This window comes from Hemibagrus wyckioides, unplaced genomic scaffold, assembly GCF_019097595.1.
Source record: "Hemibagrus wyckioides isolate EC202008001 unplaced genomic scaffold, SWU_Hwy_1.0 Contig2, whole genome shotgun sequence".
NCBI classification, from domain to species: Eukaryota; Metazoa; Chordata; class Actinopteri; order Siluriformes; family Bagridae; genus Hemibagrus; species Hemibagrus wyckioides.
Genome location: NW_026690780.1, coordinates 1,047,382 through 1,058,693, shown reverse-complemented (window position 1 = coordinate 1,058,693; position 11,312 = coordinate 1,047,382). Strand labels below are relative to the sequence as shown.

The following is an 11,312-nucleotide window of genomic DNA, read 5'->3' as shown; positions in this document are numbered from 1 at the left end:
CCTTCTTTATATTCACCAAAGAGGAACACCAATCAGTCCCAACAATCCCTCAAGAATGTCTGCTAAAGTTAATAAAGATAAACAAGTAGATCTGAACATCTCCTCTGCTGCTGTATCAGACTCTGCACTACACTACTGTTGTTGAATTCTCTCTCTGTCTCTCTTGTGATTTATAAAGAGTTTATATTTTGACACATGTTGGATTATTACTAGCGATCCTTTGCTGTCTATTTTTAATAAAAGTTATTGACATTTTCTCTTGCATTTTCATTCATTATTTTTTTTTGTTCATGTGTAATTATGCATGTACATCCTGGAAATGCGTGTTGCTTTGCAGGATTTGTGCTAAGGCAATGGCCTTGTACAAACAATCAGAGCAGATGTGGGTTTAATCATCCAGATTTATTCATATTAATTATCCAAATGTAGGGAAATGTGATCTGACTGAGTTTGTGGCATGTTTTTTGGTTTAAGATGAGGATTTTGAGTATTTCTGAAACTGTTCTGAACAGATTTTTTTTTGGATTTTGTTACACAACAGTCTATAAATAACCCCTCTTTACAATCACGGTGAAGAGAGAAGCATCTATAACAATAAAAGATGTCCAATCTTGATGTGGATGAGCTACAGGACATCAGGATCCTCTGCTGTTATTGAAGAGCAGGACTCTGAGGTTACACTGGAAACAGACTTACAGCAGAAGATTGGACAGTGACAGTATTCACAACTTCAGTTGAATACAAAACTGACAGATTCTAGCCTGAGCAACGAGGTGCAGACTGCATTTATCAAAGGATCCTGAAAAACAGAAATCTCTAAACTATATAATTTATCTGTTTTTAAACAGCAAACAGATTATTTTTGGGTTAGATTTGTATCATTTTCATAGGAAATCCTTGGACAGTTTAATGTTTTTTTTGTATTTCTTTAAATATTTTATTATTTTCCTATTTATTTCTTATTCTTCTATACTACTTGCTATGCTCTTCATTGTATTATATTTCAGTGCACTGTTGTTGAGAAGAGCACCCACAGTATCGTTGTACTCCTTTGTGCAATGACAATAAAATTTATTCTATTCTATTCTATTCACAGAAATAAAGCCGATAGATAGTCGTGCAGTGTGAAAACAATGGTGACCCAACAACTTTGAAAATCTTGCAGCGTGAACTCAGCATTAAGGCCTCGCGCTCAACCGCACCCCCTGAAGGTGTGAGCGAAGGAACAACCTTCTGCTGTTGTCGACCCAGAAGTTCAGATGGCAGCGGTGGGATTCGAACCCACGCCCCCGAAGAGACTGGAGCCTTAATCCAGCGCCTTGGACCGCTCGGCCACGCTACCCATGCATTTAGAGGGTTGTGGGGCTGTGGTCAAGGGAGGCCTGCCAGGTCGGGAACGAGAGGCACTCTGGCAGGCGGTCGCAATGGTTGTACCACGCACGCTTCCATTACCAGACGTGATTCAAGATCCAAACCAAGGAAATGTTTTGCAAAGTGGATTGACAGCCTTAGGCTCTTGTTGACAAGGTTTGCTGATATGAACTTGAATCCCAGTCTGTTGCAATCAAGGTGCACGATCCGGGCCGCTGTCTTCGGGACTGCGCACTGCATTGATCTGCGTGGATCTCCAGTGGCGACCTGTCAGCCTTACAGCATCTGTGTCCAACCAACATGGAAATACAGCCCACGGTTGCGAAACACCTAGACCCAGGGCTAGCTTTTCTCGCTCCCCTCTAGCACGGTCTCACAGACCAGGTACGAAGCATTCCGCATGCAGGAGTTGTGGTAAAGAGGAGGTTAAAGGGCACACAAGCGACAAGGAAGGGATTCAAACCCACAGGTGTAGAACACAACGGATTAGCAGTCCATCGCCTTAACCTCTCAGCCACCTCGTCAGACGCAGGTGTGGCACCCACGGCTAAATGTCCACAGACACCGCGACAATTCCGTAGAGGAGCGCCATAACCCAACGCGTTTAAACAAGCCTGTTCCCAAAACAACTGGAGCCCATCCCACGTGGATTAGAAGTCTGTCTCCTTAACCTCTTGGCATCCTAGGTCACCCACATGACCTTACACCTCAGTGCACCTGGCACTTGCACTCCATTGCCCAAACCTCTTGGCCACCACTTCTTATGTCGATTTTTTATTCTTGGTTGAATTGTTGTTTTGTTGGTAGCTCGTAACCATGGTAAGGGCACGACTGATGCGGCTCACACGCGGAAACCGTGTTTTGCGTACCGTCCTGTGGGTGTTTGGACTTGCTGTTTGAAAAAGGAAGGTGTGAAACGGAGCAGCGTCTCAAAGCCAGGCGTTGACACCAGTTGCCGAAACCTGGGAGTCTGGGGGCTCCGGTACAGTGTGAGCGTGCTTGTTTTTTTTTTTTTTGCAGCCAGGCAGCCTGATTACGTCAACTCTTAAGCACATTTGCAGAAGGCACAGGAGCCACAACCCCTGTAAAGCCTTTGTGGTGCCAGAGCCCACAACCACTGTCTTGAAAAGACTCAGCTGGCAGCAGTGGGACTTGAACCCACGCCTCCAAAGAGACTGGAGCCTAAACCCAGCACCTTAGACCACTCGGCCACGCTACCCAAGGTCCCAGTACTTATAGACCTCTATGGAGAGCACACTGACATACTGTCTGGGTGTGTGGTACACAGGCTGCACAGATGAGGACAGACAAACTGTGCAGAGGGTGAAAAACAGCTCAAAAAATCATCGGCTGCCCTCTGCCCTCCCTGGATGACATGTCCAGGTCCTGCTGCCTCAGCAAAATCAAGGCCATCACAGGAGACTCCTCACATCCTGCTCATCACTTGTTTGACCTGTTGCCATCTGGGTGGCATTTCAGGTCAACAAAGTCTCACACCACCAGACATACAAACAGCTTCTTCCCCTGGGTCATTCGGACTGCAAACAATCACTGAACACACACACACACACACATTCTACCTAATAAAATGTGCAATTATACTGTGCACTTTAATCTGTCTGTGAATTGAGTACAAGTTATAACTTAATATTGGCTTTGCACAAATTAGATTTCAAGCAAATATATAATTGGGAACATTTTGTTGCAGCTTTATGAATGTTCTACTTATATTACAGTAGCCCTTTAAAAAAGGGTACAAGTATGCATATGTATGAAAGGAGAGTCCATAACCTGAGGTACTGAGATATTGAGAAGGTATTCAGTATTCAGGTTCAGTATTTATATTAACATATTTTTACATATGTTTCTTTATTGACATACACAACCAGTTATTACAACATTATTACAACAATACTAATTCTAACAAAGTCCTGAATATGTACAATATGGCTATATTTGTGGACACCTAACCATCACACCAGTATGTGGGCATTCTCCAAACTGCTGCACAATTGTAGGATGTCTTTATATTCTTACAAAAAACATGTTCCAGCTCAATGAAGATGTTTATTACAAGTTTGGTGTGGAATAAATTGAGTTACCTGCACACAGCCCTGACCTCAAACCCACTCAACACTTTTGGGATGAATTAGAATTCTGACTGCACCCCAAGCCACACATGCCTGATGTTTTAGGGCTGTATGGACACATGGACATACAGTATCTCACAAAAGTAAGTACACCCCTCACGGTTTTGTAAATATTTTATTATATCTTTTCATGTGACAACACTGAAGAAACGACACTCTGCTACAATGTAAAGTAGTGAGTGTACAGCCTGTATAACAGTGTAAATTTGCTGTCCCCTCAAAATAACTCAACACACAGCCATTAATGTCTAAACTGTTGGCAACAAAAGTGAATACACCCGTAAGTGGAAATGTCCAAATTGGGCCCAAAGTGTCAATATTTTGTGTGGCCACCATTATTTTCCAGCATTGCCTTAACCCTCTTGGGCATGGAGTTCACCAGAGCTACAGGTTGCCATATATTTACAAAAATGTGAGGGGTGTACTCACTTTTGTGAGATACTGTATATTGCCACCTACTGAACAATCATCTAATTTTTAATATTATTAGTGTATATTTTGCAACAAGTTTGAAGTAATATCTAAATAAAGCTAGTCTAAGTAGATTGATTGATAATGTTAAATTGCCCCTAGGTGTGAATGGGTGAGCAAATGGCTGTGTGTGTGTGTGTGTGTGTGTGTGTGTGTGTGTGTGTGAAAGAGAGAGAGAGAGAGAGAGAGCGAGAGAGAAACAATTATTTTTTTCAATTATATTTCTGCACATATATAAATTTGGTAAGTTAAAAAACAATTTTTTTGGTGTTAAGGTTTTTCTCTTCAGTGAACACAAGATGGCGCAGTCATCTTAATGTTGGCCTAGAACTAGAGCATCACACAACCTGCTCACATTCTCTGAGACATAGAGTATACTTGTTCTTCTATCATACATACTGCTGATATAATATCCTAACCCCTGCCCTGGTTACTCTTAGTGCCTAAGATAATTTCAGAGATATCATTCTGATTAAACAACACAACTGTCCACTTAACACTAAACTGTCATAAGAATAAATAATCATCTAATGTCATTTCTTTGGCACCTGCTGTGTCAGAAACATTAAAAACTAGAAACTTATATGTGAATGTGCCTTTATTCTTCTTTCTCTAAATTACAGATATCACTAACATATGTAAAATAACATAAATACATTATTTTCCTGCTTTCAGTATGTGTTTACTTAAATGTCCTCTGGACAGGTTCCCCATATGAGGCTGAATGTAAAGCCAGGATGTTTCAGTAAGAATCAACAATCTGACAACAACATTGGTGACACTGTCATGTGATGCTGTGGGGTGGAGCAATTTTGAAGCTTTATGGTGTTAACATATTAGATTACAGAAAGATCTCCACTATTTTCACTGAGCTAAGACCAGTCATCATGTTCACTGTTATATTCATGTATCTGTGGCTTTCACTAGGTGAGTTAACATTGACTTCTTGTTATTACAGAAATATTAACTATATTATATTAAATATTAGTCTGTGTGGTGATGCAGTGTGAAAATGCAGAGTGTGGGTCTGACTTAAGTATTTCCTGTTGATTATTTAAAGGTTAAAAACATTATGTTCTCTTCTCTATGACAGGTGACTCCATGGCAGATTCAATAGAGCCACTTCTCCCTCATGAAGCTGTAGATGAAGGTGATGATGTTACTCTGTCCTGCAAATACAAATTCAGTGGTGTTTCAGGAAACAAGTACCTGCACTGGTACAGGCAATATCCAAAATCTAAACCTGAGTTCCTTCTTTATATTGTTCAAAGTGAAACTTATAATTCTGATCCTCCCCCAAGAATGTCTGTTAACGTTGATGATAAACAAGTGGATCTGATCGTCTCCTCTGCTGCTGTATCAGACTCTGCTCTATACTACTGTGCTCTGCAGCCCACAGTGACAGGAAATCCAGCTGCACTGTACAAAAACTTTCACACAGTTTTGTTATATTGAAAGCAGTTCTACTGATGATTTTGAGCTGCTATTTACATGCCATTTTGGGCAAATTCTTTGTAAAGAGTTCATATATATATTACAATTTGACAAATGTTGGATTATTAGGAGACAGGAAATTCATTGTTTTGCTATATCTATAATCTTTCTTGGGAAAACTGGGAATGAGGAAGAAATGTAAGAAAAACAGAAAAGCCTGAGGAAGCCCATGGGGATACAGAGAGCCATTGTATAGTCATGATGTCTGGTCTGACAGCTCCACAGTCCCTGAAAAGTAGAAATTAGGTGAATCTTTGGCATCCATTAATGGTATAATATTTGCTTTAGAGAGGGATTATTTATATAACTTTTAAGAGTAGCTTTAATTTGTTTTGGTATTCAATCTTCTTGGGTATTTCTTCAGATAATGTGATCACTGTGATGACTTACATCTTAGGTTAAGTAACATCTTCAGGCTTGTTGATGATAATATAGTGTTGGATATCATCAGCAAAATGATGAGTCTATATCTAGAGAGAAGAAGAAAGAGGCTTATAGACATATGAAAGCAACAAACTATGGATTAAAAATACATGATTGTTCATTTCAGGAAGATCCAAAGTGATTACAGTTTTTATGGTGCATCACATAAGATCTTATCTGGGCCAGAAAATCCCAGATGTGTTTCAATTTCCTGTACAGACAGGAGAGCAAACACCTAGAAGATAATAAACACTAGAAACATCATCAGAGTCTATCTAACCACTACTGAGGATCCTTTCCAGAAAATATACAAGTATAAAGCCAACAATCTTGTGGATGTTGCCTCCCACCCTTCTACCAGACACTTTACTCAGACAGTCAGGTTCAGTAACGTGTATATGTTTAACCTATTTAACTATTGTTTGTTATAGCTGTAATTAATTTCTGCATAACAAGTGATAATACACACAAATATGACCATCACTGATTTGGTTCAGATTAACTACTGGAAAAGAAATACTGGGAAAAGTATTATAAGTAGTATGTAGGTTAAGTGTACAGTCTTTTTAATGTACTTTGATTTGATAAAATGGCACCATTTCAAGAACATTTCAGATAAATATAAATTATAAGTACACTCATTCAGTAACCTCTTTGTTAAGATCAAGTTTGCTGTAGATCTGGAGTCTATCCCAGGAATACTGGCCATGTGACAAGAATCCACCATGGATGGGATTCCTACCAATCACATTTAAGCACAGTAAACCATGTTTTGCCTGTCTGGTTGCCAGGTATGCAATTTAACATAAATGCATTATTTGCATTAAGCAGACATGTTATGTGATGACAGAGCATTGATACCAGAGATATTATGTGACGATGGCTGGGTGAGTTTGTGCAATGGGGCAAAAGGTGCTTAGGGTTTACAGCTGGCATTATTGATATTAGTGGAGAAATAAGATGTCCAGGTGCTGTTTAGAGCAGTTCTGTATCTAAGCAGGTGCTCAGTGTAAGCTACAGAGTGTACAGCTAGGCCAGTTTTCCTATATAGAATCTCAAGAGTTCATCCAATCACTTATATTTTCTGAAGCTCAAGAGTGAACCAGTGAGAGGTGCAGGAAGAGGGAACCAGGCTTATCTTCACAGAAACATGTTCTTCTAAAGCTTGAGAAATGGCAAGGTTATAGATGGACAGAATCTCAGAGGTGTGGGAAAATCTAGCAGAGCCAAGAATAGAAAAAGCATAAATAGATAAAGAAACAATAGAAAAAGCATAAATAGATAAAGAGAAAGATATTGGGTCAATCACTTGACCATGAGCTTATGGTCAGAGATACCCAGTTCAGCCCAGGGGAACAGATCAGGTCAAGTGTGTGATCATGAGAGTGGGTGGGTAAGTTTACATGTTGCATAAGGTTAAAGTTTTCCAGTATTGACATAAGTTCCTCAGTTTTAGCAGAATCAGTGTCTACATGGATACTGAAGTCATCAAGTTGTATTACTGGTAAAGATCTTGTGCAAGCAAGAGTAATTAGTTCACTTCGTTGGTCAATGAATTAGAATTATAAGGAGAGGTGTTGGACCAACCACCTTCAATGTCAGATACTCAAATGAGGTTATATTGTGGAAGGCAGCACTAAATATTTTAAGTTTGTTGCAGTGAAAAACAGCAAGCCCACCACCCCTGACTTGAAGAGGCAAAAACAGACATATAATGTATTACAGTATTACAAATAAAAATCCTTTACAAATATATGAAATGCAAAGTTTCATATCTTTTTGTCTGTGACCATTTATTTGCATCATCAGGTTTTTCTCCTTAATGAAAAGAAGATGGTGAACTCAGTTATCTTATAGAGAGCCAAATACTAGAGCACCATATAAACATTCTCACATTCTTTTCACATACTTTTCACAATAAACCCTCTGTAATATAGGCTCTAATTGTTTTTCTATCATACATACTGCACAAATATTATCTTAACCCCTGCCATGGTTCATCTCAGTAGCTAAGCTAATTTCAGATATACCAGTTCATATAAAACAACTGTTCACTTTAGACTAAACTGTCAGAAGAATAAATACTCATCTAATTTTAGATTTCTTTCTGATTATACCTGTAGTGCAGTTGTACTAATCATGTCATATGTACATTTTTATGTACATTTTATGTACATCTCTAATCTTGTGTTGTTAGAGCCTTCCAGTCCACCTCACTCCTGAATGTAAAGCCACACACTCTTGACACTGTCATGTGATGCTGTGGGGTGGAGCTTCATGAACCTTTATGATGTTAACATATTATTGTGCAGAAAAACCTCAGAATATTTAATTCAGCTAAAACCATTCATCATGTTTATTGTAATATTCATGTTTCTGTGGCTTTCACTAGGTGAGTTTTGAATATTTATTTCAAATATATTATGCTGAAGTTTAGAAAAGTTTAGAAAAGGCAGAATATAAGTCTGAAGTGGATCTGATCATCTCCTCTGCTGCTGTATCAGACTCTGCTCTATACTACTGTGCTCTGGTGTCCACAGTGACAGGAAATCCAGCTGTACTGTTTTGTTATACTGAAAGCAGTTCTGATGATAGTTTTGAATTTACATGCATAAATTTGGGGAATTCTGTTTCTCTTGTGATTTATAAAGAGTTTATTTTTGACACATGTTGGATTATTAGGAGAAAGCTCATTCATTTAGACACAAATATTTCACTAGCGATCCTCAGAGATCCCAAAAATCCCAGAAGTGTTTTTAATTTCCTGCAGAGACAGAAGAACACACACCTCCATTCCATCATCATCACTACATTCAGATAAATATTGCTAGCATATGTGAATATGTGAAACTGCATTGAGTGTCAGAGCATTAGAACCTATAGCAGATTGAAAAAAAAACACTGGAAACATCAGGGTCTCTGTTTAACTTTTAATGAACAACACACAACATCCTTGATATTATTGTCAAGATCAGCAGATGTTTTTCCAAACCTCATTGAAATACCAAAGAAAGTGGTTGTTATCCTATGCACTCATTAAATACAAAAAAAAAAAAAATGAATCATTGTTAGGTTTCCAGAGAAGCAGAAACCTTGGGTAAGTGCAAGAATAACAACAGTTTAAGATTGTGGGCTGACTGAATTATAGCAACAACCATAAAACCAGAATACCATAAAAGGTAGTCTCACCAAGGAGAGATAACATGGACACACGGACGCTGCCAAAGGAATGAATATAGCAAAAATATAATACACTAGGCTTTATTTAATATAACAGCCTAACTGCCATAACATCAATCAATGGCTAAGGCTAAGCTAGCAAGAAACACAAGGAGTGACCCCTGCCCGCTAACCTAGTTTGTCTAGACATTTAAAAAAAATAATTACATGGTGGAATGTAGGTGCACACACGGAGTGCAAGCAACAAACAAACAAACAAACAAACAAACACCAGAATAGCATGCTAACACTGAACCAAGAGTCTGAAACAATGTGCTGCATTTTAAACTGGTAGCTCCACCTCTTTTGGTTCTTTTTTGGGTTCTTGTCTTCTCAATGGTCAAGTGTGTCACCCAGTTAATGGTGATTGTCCCACCTACATGAGGACAGTTAGAGACACATGAGCAGAAACAAAACCTAATAATTGGGAAATAAGGGAACAGAACATACATACAATCACAATGTCACATAATAATACTTATCTATGATATTTGGTGGGGTTGTGGCCCCTAAAGTAGAGAAGGCCATTGATATATATATATTGACACAGAAAGATAATAGAGTTTGTTGGGCTGTGATAATGATCAGCACTGTCATGTGATACTGCAGGGTGGAGCTTCAAGAAGCTTTATGAAGATCCAGAGAGCAAAAGGAAAACAAAACCTCCTAAAAGCTAAACAAAATAACACAAAAAAGAGAAAGAAAAGATAACGAATCCATAAAGTGATATAATACACAAAATAAAAAAATTAAAAAAGAATAAAATGGTGTGTGTAGCTAACACAGGCTCCCGTGTTCCATACACAACAAAAGACAAGACATTAGGGAATTTAATTTCTTTACTGAAGCAGAGTGACGTCTAGATCAATAACAAAAAGAACTGTACATGTTACATGCATACTTTTATAAGGTTTTATGAAGTAATTTAAGTTGATTTTAAATAGTCAGAATGTAATAAATGAATATTAGCTATACAAAATTTAGCAATTACCATTTATCCATTTATCCAGTGGTATCCTGGCTAATCTGTCCTACTGAATAAATTTAGAAATTAACTTTATTCTACATTAAAATCATCTATTGAGAGTAATTGAATGAAAATATTCAGAAAACAGCGCCAGTTTCTGTTGTTCCACAAGGAGGCAGAATAAAACAATAAACCCAGCCACTAATAAACATGTGCTGCTGTCACTCTGTAACCATGTCTCTATCAGGAAATGTTCAAGAAACTCAACATTGTAGATTTTGTACCTATGATGTGGATTTTTATTTTTTACCTAATGAAATCATTTTCACATTAAAGATAAAGCTTTCAGATAAAAGCTGATAAATGAACACATTTAAGTGTAATGTTGTTAGTCACATAAATACACAAAAAGTAATTAATTGGTTAATTGATTTATTGATTGTCTAAACCACTTGATATTTGACTAAGAGTCCAATAAGGAGTTAGAGACCCCTGGTATAATATGTAAAACCTTAATTATTAGATGAATGATAAATGTCTTGTTCCACATGTGAGACTGAATGTAATGTCAGGATGCAGTAAAGAATCTGTCAGTAAAACTGGTGACACTGTCATATGATGCTGAGGGGTGGAGCTTCATGAACCTCAGAAGTGTTAATATAATAAAGTACAGAAAGACCTCAGAATATGAATGGAGATGGAGATAAAACTGACCCTATGCCACCACGTCTGTCTGCTGAAGTTGATGATAAAACTAAACAAGTGGATCTGATCATCTCCTCTGCTGCTGTATCAGACTCTGCTCTATACTACTGTGCTCTGAGGCCCACAGTGACAGGAAATCCAGCTGCACTGTACAAAAACACTGACACAGTTTTGTTATATTGAAGGTAGATAAACTGCTTAAACTCAATAATCTACATTCCATCAAATCAGGAACTCTGCTAGTTTTTGACTCTCAAAATTTTCAAGTGAAATAAACTCACACAGCAGAATAAACTCATGAACAGGATATTATTATACATCAAATGTACATTAAATAATTGCTTAAATTGACTTTTGTTAGTTTTTTAAATGCATTATCATAGTAAATATTTTACAGTAATTCATTACACATTTTTCAAAAATATACAAAAATGTATTTTGAAAAAAGTTTCAGTTTTACCAACTTAAATAAAAGAAAATTAAGTAAACCTAACTCTAGGAAACAATTCATT

The 11,312-nt window shown here is 37.8% G+C and overlaps 2 non-coding genes across 2 annotated transcripts; both read right to left on the bottom strand.

The window, feature by feature from the left end:
• Positions 1 to 1,260: 1,260 nt before the first annotated feature.
• On the bottom strand, positions 1,261 to 1,342 carry trnal-aag (transfer RNA leucine (anticodon AAG)). Its single transcript has one exon. It is a non-coding gene; the product is annotated as a tRNA-Leu (tRNA).
• A 1,166-nt stretch (positions 1,343 to 2,508) lies between these two features.
• trnal-uag (transfer RNA leucine (anticodon UAG)) lies at positions 2,509 to 2,590 on the bottom strand. The gene has a single exon. It is a non-coding gene; the product is annotated as a tRNA-Leu (tRNA).
• Positions 2,591 to 11,312: the final 8,722 nt, after the last annotated feature.